The sequence below is a fragment of the Pangasianodon hypophthalmus genome, chromosome 13 (genome assembly GCF_027358585.1).
Source record: "Pangasianodon hypophthalmus isolate fPanHyp1 chromosome 13, fPanHyp1.pri, whole genome shotgun sequence".
Taxonomy (NCBI): Eukaryota; Metazoa; Chordata; class Actinopteri; order Siluriformes; family Pangasiidae; genus Pangasianodon; species Pangasianodon hypophthalmus.
The window spans coordinates 23545877-23566262 of record NC_069722.1 but is presented as its reverse complement, the minus strand read 5'-3'; the positions used below and the strand labels follow the sequence as shown (position 1 = coordinate 23566262).

General features: G+C 36.1%; 1 long non-coding RNA gene across 1 annotated transcript in view; it reads left to right on the top strand.

Moving 5' to 3' along the window:
- Nucleotides 1-20386, top strand: part of LOC128319751 (uncharacterized) — a 51198-nt gene that overhangs the window by 22171 nt on the left and 8641 nt on the right. The window lies entirely within an intron of this gene.

The following is a 20386-nucleotide window of genomic DNA, read 5'->3' as shown; positions in this document are numbered from 1 at the left end:
GATGAAGTTATTTATGAATTCATTTATTCCTTCATTCATTATTATATACTTGTCATATATACTTGTTTGATTGGAACAATATGATTTTTTGTTCCTTTTTTTATAGCATATGAATTGAATAAAAATTTATTTATTTATTTATCTATCTATCTATGTATTTATTTATTTATGTATGTATGTATGTGTTTGTTTGTTTGTTTGTTTGTTTGTTTTTGAGAGTGGAACTATTGTGGAATACTAAAATGATTTTTCTAACTTTTTCTAATTTATGATTTTTATAAATTGGCTTAATTCTACCCAGTGAATTAATTGTTTTAAATTATTTATTTGTTTATTTATTAATATAATTTGTAATAATAAAACGCAGGAATATTATTATTTTTTTTATTTTAACATTTACAGAAGAAAGGATTTTTTTTATCCCAATTTTAAAATATATTGTTTGTATTGCTAATAATTATGGGAAAAGGAATCAGATACGTGGAGTCACTAGTGTATTAAACATACAGGTTCAGAACTAATAAACCTGCAACTTCAGATATTTGACATAAATTGAAAGATTTTACTGCTGTAATTATTTTGGTTCCACAGACACTTCCCTCGGCTTTAGATTAATAATTATTTGTACCAAAAGTGATCATTACATCTGCATTATAGCTGTATGGTTTTTTTTTTTCCAAGTCCATGCTTATTAACTGGCTCTCGTCATGCAAACAATTAGACCACGTTAAAAAAATTCATATCCGATTAATTAATTTCCAGCTGTGATTCTTTCTTAGAATCAGCAGCTGTTTTAGAGTGGAAAAAGAAATGGATACAAGTGTGACTTGCTGGCTTTCATCAGCTGACGAACAAATCCTAGAGCTGGCGAATAATGATCTTTTCATTTTAAATAAATAAATAAACAGGGAATTGTATGGACCCTTTATAACCGTGGGGGTTACAAGCCTTCTGTCTAAGTGTACATGTATATACATGAGACGCAGAAGCCATTATTTCCCTGCTAATGTAGTGCACTTATAGCAAGACTAGTGAGCCACTTGGGATTCATCCTGAGTGAGAGTGGTGCCAGTGTGAGAGAGCCGGGGTCACCCCCTCTACTCCCTACACACACACACCACACAATGGCTCTGCTTATTATCAGCCCCGCTCCACAACAGCACACAAATTAACGACAGGCCTGGGGATTGTCATAAAGCTGTGTTTACGCCAGATTAGGGCACACGTCGGTGCGAAAAGGTAGACGTTCGGGCTTTTATGGTTTAGCAATAAAAACACAAAGCACAAGGGTTTCAGCCCATATTTTCCACCTTTCTCTCACAATCAACTACATGACAGTGTTTGAAAAGGAACCTTAAGGCAAAACCGATTATATAAGTACTATATAAGGATAATGAGAGAGCGTGTGTGATTAGGCGTTTTATTTTTGTCCTCGGTGAGTGCGTTATCTAACGACAGCGCCGAGCTGGAAAATTATGCAAAAAGTGTTAAGTGTAGAACTGAGAAGCGTTTGCACCTGGCACTGCTCTCCTACGTTTGGCAGTCAAATCAAACCACCAACGATAAAAATGTGGCTGGAGAAGTGTGTGTGTGTGTGTGTGTGTGTGTGTGCAGAGCAGATACAGGAGGCTCAGAGAAGAGGCATCCATGTCTGGATTCTGATTGGTCAGGAGGTGTTGATTCATTTCCTATAACAGCAGCTCTGACAGTAGTGCAGCTGCAAAACACATATTTATATTAATGCTCTTGTTCTAATATGTTCTCGTTTCTATGTAATTGCTGATATGTAACAGTAACTCTTCATATGGAGGTCATAGTTAAAAGGAACTATGAATACATTCATATCATAAATATCATAATGCATTCATAAGGCATTATACAAATTGTTATAACTATTTATGAAAGTGTATTATACTTTATAGCTAGGTTTATTATGCATTATGGATTGTTGCATGCTGCAATATAAGAAATGTTGCATTATAAGATATTGTTGCATGCTGCAATATAAGAAATGTTTATGATGTTCATTATAATCACAAATACCTCTGCTCTGAGTGGCGTGACAGTATGAGACTGGCCTCGATGTTTTTTTTATTTCTTTAATATTTGAATGATACCAGAGAGATTTCATGAAATCGTACAACAAAACATAACAACAAAACTTCAGACCATACAACTTGACAGCATACTATAAAATTTGTAACTAAAATGTGTAACTACTAAAACCTTACAATATAGTACACAATGTAAATTTACAACATTCATAATTTTAGAACTTAAAACCTTTACAATATGCTACAAAACTTAACAACTTTACATGCTATGAAATCACAACACTTTACAACACACTACAAAACCATACAACTTTACAACCTAGTACAAAACAAACTACAAAATGTACTACAAAACTTGTGCTACACACTACAAAACTTTACAACGTTACAACGTAGTACAAAACATAACTGTTCAACACATTGCAAAACTTTATAATATTATAATAAACTACTAAACTTAACTTTACAGCATACTACAAAACTTAAGAACTTTACAACATACTAGAAAACTTTACAACTTTACAACACACTACAAATCTCGTACTACAAAACCTTACAACTTTACAACATACTACAAAACATAACCACTTTACAACACACTACAAAACTTTATAATGTTACAATATACTACAAAACATAAATGTAGAACACACTACAAAATGTAACTCTACAATATACTACAAAACCTAACACCTTTACAACATATTACAAAATTTAACTGTACAACACACTAGAAAATTTTACTGCATACGACAAAACTTAACAACTTTACAGCATACTGTTAAATTTAATGGTACAACACTACAAAACTTTATAATGTTAAAACATACTACAAAGCATAACTGTACCGCACACTACAAAACTTAACTTTACAGCATACTACAAAATGGAACAACTTTACAGTACAAAACTTTACAGCACACTACATACGTCATATTACAAAACCTTACCACTTTGCAACATAGTACAAAACGTAACTTTACAACAAACCTTACAACTTTACAACATACGACAAAACATACTGTTACAAAGTACTGACAATGGAGACATCGTTAATAAATCTTGAATAAACATCTCCTTACAAAAAACAACTCTGAACAATTACACACAGTGTTTAAAACAGTTTATGTTAAACGTCTGCTGTACAAGTCCCTGTGAATGAGCTGTTACTATGGAAACATATTAGAACGAATGTGTTAATGTAAACCTGTCATTTGACGAACAGTGACTTGGTTACGTGTAAACTGGTACAGTAACTAGATGTGATGTTATGTAGTGAGTGTGTTGATGGCCGAGTGTGTACGTTCGACTGTTAGCGCCATGTCACCATACACACACCGTACACGATGTGCGTTGAGGGTGCTGTGGCAGATCTCATCCTGGTGTGTGATGTAAGAGATGCTTTCAGTGTGACTTTCGGAACTTAAACGGCTCACCATGCTGCACTGCGGATGACTCAGCCACCGCCGTTACCATGGAAACCAGCATCCCTTGCAATCAGTCTCTTGGTAACAGTGTTGTTGCCAAGTAACAGCATGTGTGTGTGTGTGTGTGTGTGTGTTGAGTTACATTTAGATCTGTATCTGATTACGCAGTCATCCTGATATCGACTGCTTTCCGATTAGTTCATTTCAGGGGATAATTATAGTGCAGTTGAGGAAAAGTGTCGAAAGAGTTCCGAGTGTGTCATGGGATCATTCGGATTCCTGTCAGAGGCTCAGGTTTGTCCGTGGAATTCCGTTTGATTCGGGATAATTGAATTAGGAGCTTTGATTGAGGAATTAATTAGTTAACACAGCAGTTAATCACATTATCCGCATGTGAGCATGTACATATGTAAATGTAAATGATTCTACACACACACACACACACACACACACACACACACACACACAGAGTTCTGTTTACTAATTAACACTAATAAGCTGTCCTATTAACCTTTTTTCTGTTTTACCCCAACACTATTGTAACATATAAATTATATACATGCATATTTGTTATAATTCTATAATTATAATTTATAGATTACTTGATTGATTGATTTTTATTTTTAGAAATTACAGAGCAATTTAAAAACAGTTTTTTTTATTAGCTCCAAACCTTGTCATTTTTTTTGCATATTTCTTATTTTGCAATTTGACCACTGATTATCAGCAAAATAATTAATATTTATGAAACCCAACACACAAAAGTTGGCCGCAAACATCTGCAGACACTTGGGACAAAATTAAACAAGGACGAATAAGGAATAAAACATGATGGCATGGTGTGAATGAGCTGCTACTGTAGAGCATTAAAATTTATAGCAACAAAGCATTTAGAGTGTTTTCAGAAATATTCCTTTTTTTTTTTTTTTTTTTTACAAAAAAGAAAAATGGTCAAATAGATGAAAATTTTGGTAAAGATATTAATCATGCAAGAAAAAAAAATCTAAATGATCTTCATGAATATGATAAAAGTATTCTTTTAAGATTTGCCTTTAACAATATGTCCAACCTCTGAACAGCTTCTGGATACTTCTTGGATTATCTCAGTTGTAAAATAATTTTTTGACATTTTTCTGCTTTTTTAAAATCAGGTCATGAAAACTGAAAGGATCATGGCAAAATGTCACCCACATTTCCTTTTTTTTCCATTTCCTTTTTTTTCCCACCTAGACACTATTGGGGGGTATAAACTTTTGCATTGGACTGAAAGAGATGGACAGAATGTGTAATATTCATAAAAATCATGCATGCTCCAAAGAATACTCCAGAAAATTGAAATTTTCTGTCAACGAGCTGGTTTAAACCCGGACAGAACAGAAGGGTTAAATATTTTTGCTGTTTTTCCTCTGTTCATTCATAAAGGCCGAGGCGGTCCACCTCCACTGAGAGAGCGTCTCTCTCTCTCTTTCTCTCCCTCAGACTCTCAGATGACGTCAGAGATGACGCACGGCGCCCCAAGTGGCGCGCGGATCAAAGGCGATCCACAAGCATTGCTCAAAAAAAAAAAAAAAAAGAAATATTTTTAGCAAGTGCTAGAGAAGGGAGGGTGGGAGTGAGTGAAGGAGGGAGTGAGTGAAGGGAGGAAGGGAGGGTGGCTGGAGGATGGAGGCGGCTGCTCTTTGTTTAGTCCCTTTTACATGGAATATGTAGTGCTGCTCCTCGTTTTGCATTTTTGTTCTTCTCGATCTGTCCATCTTCTGGTCTCTGTGCATACTTAGTAGTGTTCTACGTCAATGTGAACTGGATTTGATCTCCACGTTCTTTACTTTCTTCAGCATGAGCAGTTTTGCAAAGAGCACACACTCACACACACACACACACACACACACACACACACACACACACACACAGACACAGACACAGAGCATAATTTACCCCAGAACAGGCTGTGACAGGGGTTTAATGTGTGTATGTGTATGTGTATGTGTGTGTGTGTGTGTGTGTGTGTGTGTGTGTGTGTGTGTGTAAGGAACTGTGTGTGTGCAAATCAAAGAGAATTGTTTATCTTCACTGGAAGAGAAAAAGAAAGCTGGACAGATGGTGTCACTACTAAGTAACTGCCTTCTTCACACTGCCAGATTTGTGCAAACGTACAGCAAACAGGACGTTAGATCAATTCCGACAAATCTGACGAAAATACTGATGGAATGGAACATTTCGGAAAGGTGTTTTTTTTCTTTCAAATTGCTATCTTTTACCCCAGCATTGTCGCATTCTCGATTCTGATTGGTCAAATCGGATCTAATCATAGATGTATGTGAATACATTCTAATATATTATCGTTTCCGTGGTAACAACTCATGCACAGGGACTTGTATGGGTGATGCTTCATATTGCGTAATTGATGATATGGCGAAGAAGGAGGAGATTATTTAACATTTAGGGAAGGAGTCTCCAGTGTCAGAGCTTTGTAACAGTCAGAGGTGAAGCTTTAAGTTTTCTGACATCTTCAGGACACACATTGTGCTTTCTCAAGAAGCTGCGATAGACAAAAGAGAGGCTGGTGACGGAACTGTTTACAGCTGCTGCAACATAAGAGCTAGCAGGACATAAATAATTAAATGTAACTATAAATGGATACAAACTATGATGTTGTTCTTTAATTAAAAAAAATGTAATTGTTGACAAATTCCTGTGGCGTAAGAGGAATGAAAAATAATCAGCTATAGATTAGTAGCAGTAACTCCGCTTCATCACACCACCCTGATGTTGATTATTTTCCTATAACTGCATGACACGGAGTGTTTTATTTCTTACTTAATCGTTCCAGTATTTACATGATGCATGTTGATTTCTCTTTTAAAAATTACTTTAATTTGTTTTTTCTTCTTTGCATTTTATTTTGTAACATACAACATGTAGCATACAGTTCTGCTTTTTTCAGTTGGTGTATAATATTTCTGCAAAAAATATATTTTCCTATTATATTATATTATATTATATTATATTATATTATATTATATTATATTATATTATATTATATTATATATACACTATATTATATAGAGTTCTATTTTCTAAGCCACTGCATTGGCTGAAATAATAAGTGAGCTGTCAGAAGACTGATTATTATCTTACATTTATATATTTATATATATGTGTATATATAGAGCGAGGCACTCATACTGAAAAAAAAAAATTAAATATTATTTATGACAAGCCGAGTCCTCCTTGTGGTTGATGTCGTATCCTGCACATTCATGAACTATGATCTTTCTCATATTGTCAAAAAAAAACATTGTGTGTGTGTGTGTGTGTGTGCTTATTTAAGATAATAATTAACAGCGTCACAAAGACATTATAGTCAGGCAAAGAATAATAATATTAAAGATGGGTCTGAACACTGTTTAGATATTTTGACTGAATAAAAAAAGGTCAGTGCATTTCTGCGTAGAGGAAAAACTCGGTTTCGGTGAAGCCTCAGGTGATAATCGGAAGAAAAACACATGAGGAGGACCACCGACATCCAACCAATCAGGACAAGGAGGTGTCTTTACTCTGCTGTTAGTCATATCGAATGTCAGTTCTTGCATATTTTGGGGGTGTGGCTTTGAAGGGAACAATAATTGTGTATTCTCAGATTATGCCAAAATCACTGATGGAACCTTTAATGTACGTATACTGAGATTTATATGAAATATATTTTGTGACAGCGCAATGAGCGATTACTATGCAAATTATATATGACACGTTAATGCAACAGACGGTTCGAATGATTCTTTGGTCCTATCCCGCGGTGCGTGTGGTCCGACGTTTCTTCAGTTCCCCACTCACACATCTGAAGAACAGTGGAGGCTCGTGAAGGTTCTGGACTAACTAGAGAGTTGTGAAAGCCGTTAATAAGCTCATAAGCAATGTTTTTAAACCTACACGGCCATAAGAGACAAACTACAAGCGACACCAGCTAGTAGCTTCAGCATCATGGCTTTGCATCTTTGCATCACTGACTTCCAGCATCATGGCTTCGCATCGTGACAGATGGAAGTCAGTGTAGTTGTTATCTATGGCACTAGATGGCAGCAGAGGAAAGCTCCTGACTTTCTGATCTCCTCCACAAGCAGGACACTTCACCGAAGTTCATAAAGACCTTATTCATAATGAATGATCTCTTTTATAGACTCCATCTGAATCCAAACATTGTGAAATTGCATTGAATTATGGACAGAAATGTAGAGCAAAGCAGAGGAGGAAATTAGAACTCTCTTTCCAATTTGATGTTCATTCTAACCCTTTCATGCAAAAAGTAGGTAAAAAATAAATATCTCCAGATTCTTTAGATGGTATGTAAAATTGCACTGAATTTTGACTTTTAGGGGAAAAAAGCAAATGGATTGTCTTTAAAAAAAAAAAAAAAAAAGGATAAAACAAACCTGACATTTAAAAAAATGTTCCAAACTTGGTAACATTCAGGTCTGAAGATGACCAAAATTATACAAAATATAACAATATTCTTTGACATGTACAACATTTATGCAGTTTAAGATTGTCGCAAATATATAGCTGATTTTAGAGTGTAATCTTTTTTTTTAAAGTATGTTTAAAAAAATATGTTCAGTGAAGGTGTTCATTGGAGTCTGAAATATTAATCTATTAATCTTTTTTTTTTTCTAGAAAGTTTATAACAATATATCAGATATATCCAGCATTTAGAACGACAAATTGTCTAGCAAGCAAAAAAAATTATTTATTTTAGATTATAATGCCGTAATTGTCTCAAGTGATTAGGAGTTGATCTACATCTTATATTTTCCTTTAAAAACTGCCTTAAATCAATGAGCTATAAATGTAGATACTGAATGAAAGGGTTAATCCTTCTTGATGAAGTGAGGATCAACTTAACTTGAAAGATTAGTCTAAACTCTACACAAAAAGGGTTCTATTAGAAATCTTTTACAAAAAAAAAAGTTTTCTTTAGAAACATCTCTGAAAGCAATAAAGATATAAAGAAAAAGATAACCCTGCAAAAGACTTTTCTAGAAATGTCTGTTTTTAAAGTGTAGATGGAGATATAAATCAGTCTCGTGTTATAGAGAGCGATGCTGAAAGAGTGAAGGAAATGAGTTGTGTTCCTGCTGAGTCAGCGTTCGTGCTGATCAAATCATGTCTCACAGTCATACTGATGAATACATTTCATTTATTTCCCCCATTTTCTGAGGGTAGGAATAACTTTAAGTGGTTTCTGTTTATTTATAAGATCCTGACTGGTTGGTCTTTAGCTTGACCTACCAGCGGACTCAATCAATTTACCGTTACATCAGTTATACTTTAAGATGCTAGATGACTCTTAATACACGATTACATCTAAATTCTTCAACTTGCATCATTTTACTGGCTCGTGACTAGATTTTCTAGCACTTCAGAGCACCAGCATTTACTCCAACCCCCGTGTTGAGCTCTCTGAGAGTGTGTGTGAGTTCATTCGTGATTCTTCCTCCAGCTCCTCTCCATTCAGTGGTCCTCGTATCATTATAACAGCTCCGTGCTTGATAAAAGCCTGCACCAAATGCACAAACGGAGATGTAATTGAGGTGAAGGAGGCTAAGGTTCTTAAGTAAGGAGGGTACAATAATGTTAAAGAAAAGAGCGAAGATATCATTACTGCTGAAAGAGGAGCCTTCTGGGTGCTGACAGTCATGCAATTGAGACAAGTGAGGGAAGTTAAGAAGTTTTTCAGTTCCAAGTTCCAAGGTTTTTTTTTTTTTTTAAGTTTCTTGAAACCTGCGTGCGTTTCCCAAACCTCTCTCCTGTGAATTAATAAAGTGTTGGCTGAAAAAAATAAAGGTCAAATATGATGGAATTCATTTTGGCAGTTCGTTTAAGCTATTAACTTCAGCCTCAGGGGGAGTTCAGGGAATAATATCCACCTGTTACGAGATAATCACCTCTCACAACTGCTTCTGGATGAAGTTTATTAGTAAATTACATCTAAAAAAAAACCACTCTAGTATTAGTGTTATTTCTTGCCCCTAACCTAGACTTGCACCATTTTTTTTTTTTTAATATTTACTTTTAATTTCATTATTTCCTCTCCTTATTGAGGATAGGTCACCTGCAGATATGCTGATCATCACTAACTCTGTAAACAGAGACAGGCTTCTGCAAGGACACAGACTTAACATTTATGGAAGGAGTCTCCAGTGTCAGCGCTTTGTTAGCACAACAGATGAGTTTGCAACTATTTTTCTTGGTTTTCTTCACTTCAAGAGAGATTAAGAAAAGAGAGAGAGAGATGCTGATGAAGGAATGACAGTTTACAGCTGCTATAACGTAAGCGATAACAGGAATTAATTTGTCTTTGAGGACGTTCCACAGCTAGAAATGGAGAAAACGGAAGGAAGGAATGGAAAAGGAATCAATTTCAGAATGGCAGCAATAACTCCGTTTCATCACACCACTCTGTCGTTGATTATTTTCCTATAACCGTACAACACGCAGTGTTTCATTCCTTACTTCATGCATTGTTAGTGTCTGTCCTTTTCACTACTATACTGCAGTTCTATTGCTCTCTTTGTATTAGTGTTGCATTTTCTGTCATGTTCTTGAAGAAATCCCTTCTATTGATCCAAATGGATTTTCCTCCCCAGCTGGGCATCCACACTAGAGCTTTAACAAACTCCAGCCCATAAAAGAAAAGAAACCGATGCTCTAAATATAGGCAGGCTAAAAGACTGAGTCTAAATGAGAACATAATATCGGTGCCATATGGATAACTGCACAAAGAGAGACTAAAGAGATTAATCCGTGGCTGAAATGAATAGTATTCATTAGACTGCCCAGCTGTTGGAGAACTGCCTAAATAATCATTATAGCATTACTCGGAGCTGGGGGAATATTATTTTAAGCACTGCCTAAAGTGCTGCGATAGTTTGGAAAGCTTCATGAAGCTCCTTTTAAAGGTTAAGTAGCCTCATGGTGGCTGCGGCACAGCACTTTATAACAGGCGAAGCTAAAAGATTTTTGAGAAAAATGAACGTATGAATGGTCGCTATGTTCTCAGAGTGAAAAGCAGAAAAAAATAACCTTCACTAATTCTGGTGCTGATCAAATCACTTTAAGAAGTGACAGAGCAGACCCAAGTTCATCTGCATATTTCATTTCCATATGAAATGCTAGCATGAAACCTATTAGAATAGAGTTGTTTTAAAGGTATTTGCATTTGGAAAGAAATTATACACCACAGTGCTGTTGAGTCAACTGTTCCTAGCTGCTATAATTAACGTGTTTTATAACATCCACAACCTTAAGTGTAACCATAAATGGATAAAAAGCACAATGTTGTTCATTAATAAATTTAAAATTGTACTCTTTGACAAATTACTGTGGTATAACACTTCAGGACGTGCTGTTATTGGAAAATTAATCCACTTCGGGTTGTAACCGTAGCTCCACTAAATCACACCACTCACACCACATTGTTGATTATTTTCCTTTAACAGCATGGCACAGAGTATTTCATTCGCTACTTTTTAAACAGCTTGGCACAATATTAACAGCAGGATTTTTGTTGGACTGAAATCCTAAATGAGAGTAACAACCAGGTGAAAATAGGACAAAATGGATGAATAAAAAAATGGTCTGGAACTGAATCTGAATGAGTCTGAGTCGCTAATGAGTCTCTCACTCTGAATCATTAAAACATCGACACTCGGAGAACCAAAGAGAGCCACTAATAATGTTGTGATTGATGTTAATTCAGTGTGTAATCATGTTGTGCATTACTCCCGGTGACAGGCCATACAGCTGGCTAACAAGTCATCAATAAGTGATGCTTCAGTGAGCAAGGACGCCTCGTGGAAAATGTGTGGCGTCGATTCCTATTTCCTTGAATTCCATTATTGAATACCTTCCTGACATCCTCAGAGGGAGAAGCGAAGACACGAGGAAATGACAGTAGGAAAGAAACAGAGAAGCAGTTAATGAGATGGCCAGAAACTTCTGAATCAGAGAGCCAGTGAATCTCTGAATCTGAGTCATATAGCCAGTGAATCTCTGGATCTTAATCATAGAGCTGTTGAATATCTGAGTCTAAATCATAGAGTCAGTGAATATCTGAATCAAAGAGCCACTGAAACTCTGAATCTAAGTCACAGAAGCAGTGAGTCTCTGAATATGAATCATAGAGGTAGTTAATCTCTGAATCGGAATCATTTAGCCAGTGAATCTCTGAATCTGAGTCATATAGCCAGTGAATCTCTGAATCTAAATCATAGAGCCAGTGCATCTCTGAATTTTAATCAGAGTGCCAATGAAGCTCCAAATATGAATCATACAGCCAGTAAAAGTGAGTCTGTGAATTAGAATCATAGAGTCAGTGAATATCTGACTCTGAATCACAGAGCCGTTGAATCTCTGAATATGAATAATAGAGGGAGTTAATCTCTGAATCTGAATCATGGAGCCAGTGAATCTATGAATATGAAAAATAGAGCCAATGAATGTCTGAATAGGAATCATTTAGCCACTGAGTCTCTGAATATGAATCATAGAGCCAGTAAATATCTGACTCTGAATCACAGAGCCAGTGAATCTCTGAATATGAATCACAGAGCCATTGAAAGTCTGATTCCGAATCACAGAGCCAGTGAATCTCTGAATCTGTATTAGATCCAGCAGAAGAGCCTGAACAATTTACTAACCATTAGCAGGCAGATGGTCACCTCGTCTATTGATATTCTGATCCATGGTGTCACATTAGTGCTCTGTGGGGTCAAAGTTCAGGAGAGGGTGATGATGGCTGGTCTGCTGAAAAATGATTTATAATCAGAACACAGCTTTAATCCATAGTGATTGGCAATGACGGCACATGACATGGCAACCTTTAGCATGCCACTGGGTCTCTCTGTATCTCGCTTCTCCTGACATTTCAACTATTATGGAATACACAAGAAACAAATTCATTGTGGCCCTTTTTTGTGGAGATATAAACCTTTTTTATATATATAAAAAAAAGTTTTAAAAAAGTAGCATTGTTCCACCTGTACCTCATTAGGTAAAAAGTGCACCCAGTGACATTTTATGTGATTGGCCAGGTGCAATGGTTCCCAAATGGACAATTTTTATGTGAAATTACACAACATTCGATTATGGAATGGAAAGTGAAGAAGTTAATACACACAATCTTGTAACACTTCCAGTGTCCTTACACTGCCTTCGAGAGTTCCACTGAACTGTGAGTTGAAAGTCATAAGTACGATGTGACATACGTTTAAATAGTATTGACTGAAAACCAGGCAGATGTCCTGGGAAAATTTCTTTTTCATATAATTTTGTCCCTTGCATATTTTTAGAGAGAGGAAGTTGATTTTGTGTTACTGCAGTAAAATGAACACCAGATGCTGCACACTAGCTGAGTAATGTTTTTATCCAGTTAAAAGCATTGAAGTGCCATGGTTTCCCCCCCCCCATCATATCTCGTTGCCATGGTGACAAATGCCATGTATTTGTTTTGTTGTTCTGACTGGTTTGTCTTTTTATACACCATTGTGTCAATGTCTGTTTTGCAAAGTTTTATCATGCTTTTGTTTCAAAGTTTGAAAATCCTGGCCTTGATTGCTGTGATTCTAAGTATTTTCTAGATTCACATTTTCCTGGTTTAGAGTCTTGCCTGTTTCCCCTTGTTTCTGATTATGGGTTATAACTCATCCTACCTGTGTTTTACTCTGGATTTGGATTATGATTTTTTGATTTGCTCAGAATAAAAAACCCATGCCGAACGGAAAGTTCTGCAAAAGTATTAATCACGGTTTGGTTATAAAACTATCCCAAACTTTGAACAAACTTTCCTCAGAGCGTCATTAAATCCAATATTACAAATGGAACAAATATGGCCTAACGACGACTCTGTCTGGAGGAGGCCATCCACCAAAACTGGGTAGAGAGGGGATTAGGCAGAAAAGCAACCAGGAGGCTAAGGATAATGCTCAACTCCATGCTACCACCACCATGCTTCATAAATCCCAATGAATTTGATTTCAGTCTCAGTTTGTAATGCTACAAAATGTGGAAATGTTCAAGAGGGGTGAATCCTTACAATTATATAAGGCACTCTATAGAGAACTGAAAGATAAAAGATTTTTCTGTTACTTTGGGGGGAACCACAGCTTCAGCAGCCACTCTGCTGTTGTCACTCACAACTTTGCAGGCTGAACCTTAGATGAATATCTTAACGTTTTAAGTACATCTCAATGCAAGGATATCTTAAACTTTCTAGCACTGTTTGTCTTTCCACTTTCAGATTAAATTCAAGACCTTGGTTTTGAGAAAGGCAAAATGTAAATTGTTTTATTATTATTATTATTATTATTATTATTATTATTATTATTATTATTATTATTATAAGCTAATATTTGGTGTCGTGAGCAGTTGTGCCAATCTCTCCATGGACTTATAAGTAAGAATGAGTTGTATAAAAAAAAACACGGCCGACATCAGCTGAGCAGATTACAGCATGCATTTCACATTGAACTACTGTCACGAAACTTTGTGTAACTTGGCAGGAACTTGGCACTGGGGGCGGTATTTATGAAGCATGCTTGGCCCCCGCAGAATGGCTCTATTTATTATTATATTCATACTGTATGCTGCTGATTAATAATCATGGAAATGTAGATCAGATGACAGAACTGGATGTGACATGTTAACGTTATAAAGCTCCTTAAGCTCTATCGGTGTGATGGATCTGAATTTTTTCCCCAGGGTTAATTAAACAGTAATTAACGTACACTTTTAATGGTGGAGGCTTGTTTCCACCTGGCACACTCGGGAACCGATACGGCACCGCAGCTGTTTCTTTCACCTTACAGCTACCCATTTAGGAGATTCGCACACTCAGACACACACTCACACACTCACACATGAACAGAGATGCAAGAAAACCTATCCACAGCAGCAATTTGTTTCCTTCACCTTGCCATCCTTAGCTCAGAGTGACAAAAACCTAATTAGAATTGACTGGTGGGCATCGATTAATTTATTCCTGGAGGATTCCGTTTTATTTATCAAGCCGTAATCAGTTTGTGTGCTGAATTTGATTAACACTAATCATACAAGCTTGAGCTTTATAATATTCACGCTGGAGGGATGCGTTTGTCATGCATAAATGAAACTGGCATGATAGCTCGGAGACAGAGACGTCCAGGAAGCTGATAAATAACCAATAAAGCAGCTGTGGTGGGAAAAAAAAAACATCAAAGTGTTTTTGCGTCAGAGGAAAAAAAAAAAAGAAATCAATTTAAATAAGAATTATGGAGTACATTGGCTTGGGAAGCATATCAGAAATATTCCATGAACTCATACACATAATACTTTCACTATAAATTAATAAAATATAGAAAAAACTATGCATATATTTGCAATCTCACTGTTGTAAATCTTACAATTCTTAATAATTATCACAGCATTTCATATTATGATTATGCATAAAGATTTGTGGATAAACTATCATTAATGATAATACATAATCCGGTGAAAAGGAGCAGGAAGAAAGCTGGGTATAAAATACATGATTACACACACACACACAGTAAATTATTATCAATTAGAAGCATATTGTATAATATTGGTGCATATTAATATTGTCTGTAAAATTAACAAGCTTTAAACAAGCAAAAATATTTAAATATTTATTGCAATTGTATTTAATAGAATTAGTTTATTAAAATGTTGTTTACTATTATTTTTACATTGCTGTATTATGATATTTTTATGGCCCAGTTCTGGGTTAGTGTCACATGTTAAGTAAGGAATAAAACACTTGGGAGCAGGCAGTTATAGACAAATAATCAACAAATTATTGGTGTGATGAAGTGGAGTCACTGTTACCACCTTGAAGTAGATTATTTTCCTTTAACGGCACGTTCTGAAGTGTTTTATTCCTCTTATACCAAATCATTTTTTTAGAAAGAATGAGCTGCTTTGTGGACTCACCATTTTCCAGTGACATTTAACTTCAACTCCAGTGTAGAAGAAAAGGAGACGTTGGTGCAGACATTACGCTGAGACTCGGCACGGCTAGCTAGCGATCTATGAGATGTTGACCGCGAAGGTGTTGACGGCAGCGTTAGCATGAATGTTGAAGCTTTGGAAGCTGCCACGTTTGAGCAGAATGTACAGATGAGGAGGTGAGGGAGCTGGACTGACTAAAAGCCTAAAGCGCCGCTGCATCACTCTCTTTTAGCGAAGGCTATATCCCACTGGTGCTACTATTAACCACCATATCAAAGTTTAAATGATAAAACTCAAAATGAATCTTGGATGCCGTAGAAAATGACATATTAATTGTAAAGATGAAGATTTTAGTCGTTCATGGTGTTTTTTTTTACCTTTACGTGAGATGAGCACCAGAGAAAAGGAATCCTGGGAGATTCCATCAAGGCTGTGTGTCTATTATTTAGACAAACTCATCTGAACCGATTTCGATCAAACTCAGAGGAGTCACCAAACACTTCAGCATAATTAACAAATAACAAATGAGCTGGAATGTCGTCATTCGGAGGACGGAGGCAAATTGATCTCTCAGAGTGGAGTGGATGTGTATTGGAGTGATTGGAGACTAGAGAAAAGATGTCCATTTGTCCATTCAGTTCATGCTAATAAAGATATTGATTGTGTGTCAGTGCTGGAAATGAGTGTATTGTTGTAAATGTCCTTGTACGTCAGTTCAAAGCTGCAGTTGACTTTACTGAATTGTTTTTTTTCCCTCATTAGTTTGGTTTTGTTACTGAAAGCGTACATGCCTGTGCATTAGGAGGGAAGACTTAAGGTCTCGATGATGATGATGATGATGATGATGATGATGATGATGATGCTGTCCCTGTGGCCTCTATAATTTAGTAAACACAAGCACATTCCTTTAAGCACAAAAATTTTTTTCTTTGCTGTCAAATGTAACATGATATACCGTAATAGAGAGAAAAAAAAAAGTCTAATATGATGATATATGAATAAGAAGATGGTGAAAACATCAATAAATCTAATAATATAGTGCCAATATATTATTGATACTATACTGATATATTGATACAGATTAATCACTGGTTTAACAAAATGGCTTCCACACTCGTTATTGAGAAGCTCATAAAATAGCACTTGATAGTTATATTATAGTACATCCTATAATTTCGACCAAACTCAGAGGAGTCACCAAACACTTCTAAATCGAAGTCCTGAAATCGTAATTATGCAGGATTTAGTCCATTTTTATCACACTTTTCATTTATTGGTATTTTTTGAATTATTGAAATAATGCCAGTGTTATTTCTTTAAATTTCTTTGCAGGTCCATTGCATGTCTGTAACGTTATAAGATGATGTATAAATGCAGAATAATCAGGACGAGTGTATATATGTGTGCGCATTTATAAATCTGCCCAATCCTTTAGCAGTGGTCAGTGACGCAGTGCAACACAAAGAGCTAAGCATCAATGCTAATCTGATTGCACCAGCCATTATCCTGCCCCACAGTGCCATAAATCATGTGTGTACGTGTCACAGTAGAACAAAGATCACACAGACTTAAAACGTGTCACATGACTGAGGTATTTCTTATAAAAAAGGGCTGTTTTTCAGAAACTCGCACTAGAGACTCCTTCCATAAATGTGAAATAAACATCTCCTTACTTAAAACTGCAACATTTGTGCTTTTTGCTGTTAAATAACAAAAAAGTTTTTAAAATCAGTTCATTTTTAGCCTTGAGTTAGGCAGCGTGTCCACCAAGTCCCTGTGAAAGAGTTGTTACTATAGAAACGATCCTTTATTAGAACAAACACATGCAGGAGACAATACTGTCAGAGCTGCTGTTATTGAAATAAATCGACACCTTCTGGCCAATCAGATTTGAGAATTTGAGAACAGTGCTGTGGTACAATAATTAATAAAGTACTTACTTTATATTGAATGAAAGGAAGCTGCATATTGCATATTCGCTCATACTGAATATGTAGACTTTGACACGTTGGTTATAGAGGACACTTATTTATGAATATAAGAAGGTGGTACTTTTGAAAATAGACTCATGGGAAAAATCTTGTGCATCCCAGATTAGTGGTGCCAGAATATCAGAATTGGCTTACTTACTTACTTACTTTCTTACTTATTTACTTACTTAAACTCCCTGGATCCTTGCAAAACATTTAAAACAAGCAAAATAGAAATCTTGCAAGAACATGTTTTGCACATCTATTAAAGTTATGTAACAAGTTAAATAAAGTCAAAGTCCAACCGTGTATTTTAAGAACTAGATTTAAAGTAAATGTATAATGTATTTATGTACACCATGTATATCCTCCCACCTGCCAAATGGCTAGAAGTGTGTTTGACTAGCAGAACGGTGTGACCTCCTAGAGCCACGTACGACCTTCCAAGATTTTCTGTTGTGAAGAATTTTATCTACCCACAATGTTTTAACATGATGAGGGGGTCGAAGAAATGTGTGTATGCAAGCAAAAACACCACATTAGAAATTTATTCTGAAACTTTTTGTGCTAATAGGCTGCTTTTTCATGTCCTGCTGCAACATGAGCAAGCACTTTGTTATGGATCTAAATGAACTATTATTAGAGAAAGGATTTGTCCCATAAAGCAACCATGATAAATTTCCCTTCATTAGGACTCTATCTGCTGTCTTTAAATGAAATCCCATTATTGGTTCATCTGCAGGGCTGAAATTGAGCTCGTGAACTCCAGCCATGCCACAAGGTCTAATGAAATAAATGCCATTTCAGTATGTAAAACTCAATAGGGACAAATGAAGTTGTCTTTATTCCTGTGCTGAGAGATAATTGTCCATCATTGCTGTCGCAGTCCGTTTTTTAATTGGAACAATTCCCTCGGCTGTTGTAACACGCGTCGGCGGTGACCCTCGTCAAACAGGACTAATTGTTACTCCTTTTCATTTTAAGCTGCGGATAAAGTCTCTGACAGTTCGCAGTTCACGTACTTATTAAATACTGAGACAGTGCTTTTAAAAACGTCAATAGGACTCCATTTTTTTAGTTCAGTCTGGTTGCTGCTCAAGTAAGGAATAAAACACTCCGTGTCATTCTGTTCTAGGAAAATAATCAACGACCAGGTGGAGCGATGAAGCAGAGTTACTCTTAGCACCTTATAATAGCATTTATCATTTTTGCTTATACCACAGCTTTCTGCCAATGCTTTCAATTTTTATATTTTTTTGTATTTTTTTTTTATCCATTTTTAGTTACCTTCATTGTTTTGGGATGTCCACTAAGCAAGTTAGGCTTCTACTAGTTTCCTTCCAAAGATTTCGTGTTCATAGCTCCTCCAGGCAAAATGCAACAACGAGTTTCAAAGAATTCATGTCTTAAAAAGTTTTAAAATTTGACATTTAAGAAATTCCCAGCTAAACAAATTATGTTGTTATTACATAGCCACAACGAGGGTCTAGGTTTTGTTGTAGCAAAGTAAGGTTGTGACAATGTAATGTTGTGACAACTAGAAAAGTGCAAATCCTATCTCCACAATGTTGTGAATCCATACTAGTTAAGTTGTCTATTAAATTGCAGGAATTTTTGGCGTCCTACACTGGGGTCCACCCCCCTGTTAATTAATGTGTTAGCTAGGTTATTGCATTTGTATTTTGGAAACTGAAAAAGAACGCAATCTAGACTAAAACGAACAATTGTCACAAATTTCCCCCTCTCGGCGCAAATCGTTTCCAGCACAAGAAGTGCTGCTTCCTTGTCATGTGGTTTGTTTTGGGTCCTTCGTGTGCTTTTGTTTCTGTCATTTGTTGCCCTATTGTGTTCACCTGTTCTGTGTTATAGCCCTCTATTAATTTACCAGTTTATATCCTGTTGTGTCAAAGAATTTTTGTGAAGTCTGATCATGCATTTCTTTGTCAAGTTCAAAGCCTTATTTTCCTGTTTTCTGGTTGTTTTTGACTCTTGCTTGTTTGCTGACTTCTGATCAACCACAACATTTTTTTGGATTTGCTGTAATAAAGCACATGCTGATTGCACTCACTTGCGTCCGGCCTCTAACAGCATGCTACAACAATAGCCAAATGACTAAAATACAACTAAAACTATTGTGTATTTCCGTTAAAGATTAAAATTACATCTAAAACCAAATTAGCTATTAAAATGAACAGTGGAGGATTGACAGATAATGGGGAGATGGATGGATGAAAGGATAGGTGAGGGTTTCAGGGTTACGATGGTGCACATTGCTTTCTCAGCAGCAGATCTTCTCTGTTTGACCATAAAACATGACAACATCATGTGTCCTCATCAAGATCCATCGGTTGGTCCACTATGAGTGTGTGTGTTACTGCAGTGATTGAGAGCAACTGATGAAGCGAGAGGGAATGTAATCAAAAGAACCCAAGAGGGTATTAATCAGCCTGACAGTTCCTTTGCAGGCATGACGGTACAAAATATGCCACCATCTGTGTCACAGGTGCGGGAAGTATTGTTCATTTTTTGGCACAAGGTCCATAAACTTCTGAAATCTGAAACCATAAACTTCAGAAGCAATCAGGTTCTCAGTCCAAGATGCTCTATGTGTTTATTCTGCTAAAAAAGAGAGTAGCTAAAAGGAAATAGACCATTATGCCATTCAAGCCATCAATATAAAAATGTTTTTATAAAAATTGCTGGGTTTGGGTGTACACCAGAAGCCCCACCCATCATTGTGTTGAAGCTGCAATCAGGGATTTTTAATGCTAAAGTTTTGCATTTGCATGAACTGGTATACACACCAATGATTCTTGAGGATGCCGTTTCTTGCTTTCATCCCCTTGAATTTAAATGCACTTAATTAGGATTATATGTAATGAATCTACACAAAATAGCCTATAATATTAAAATGATGGGGAAGGATCTGTTA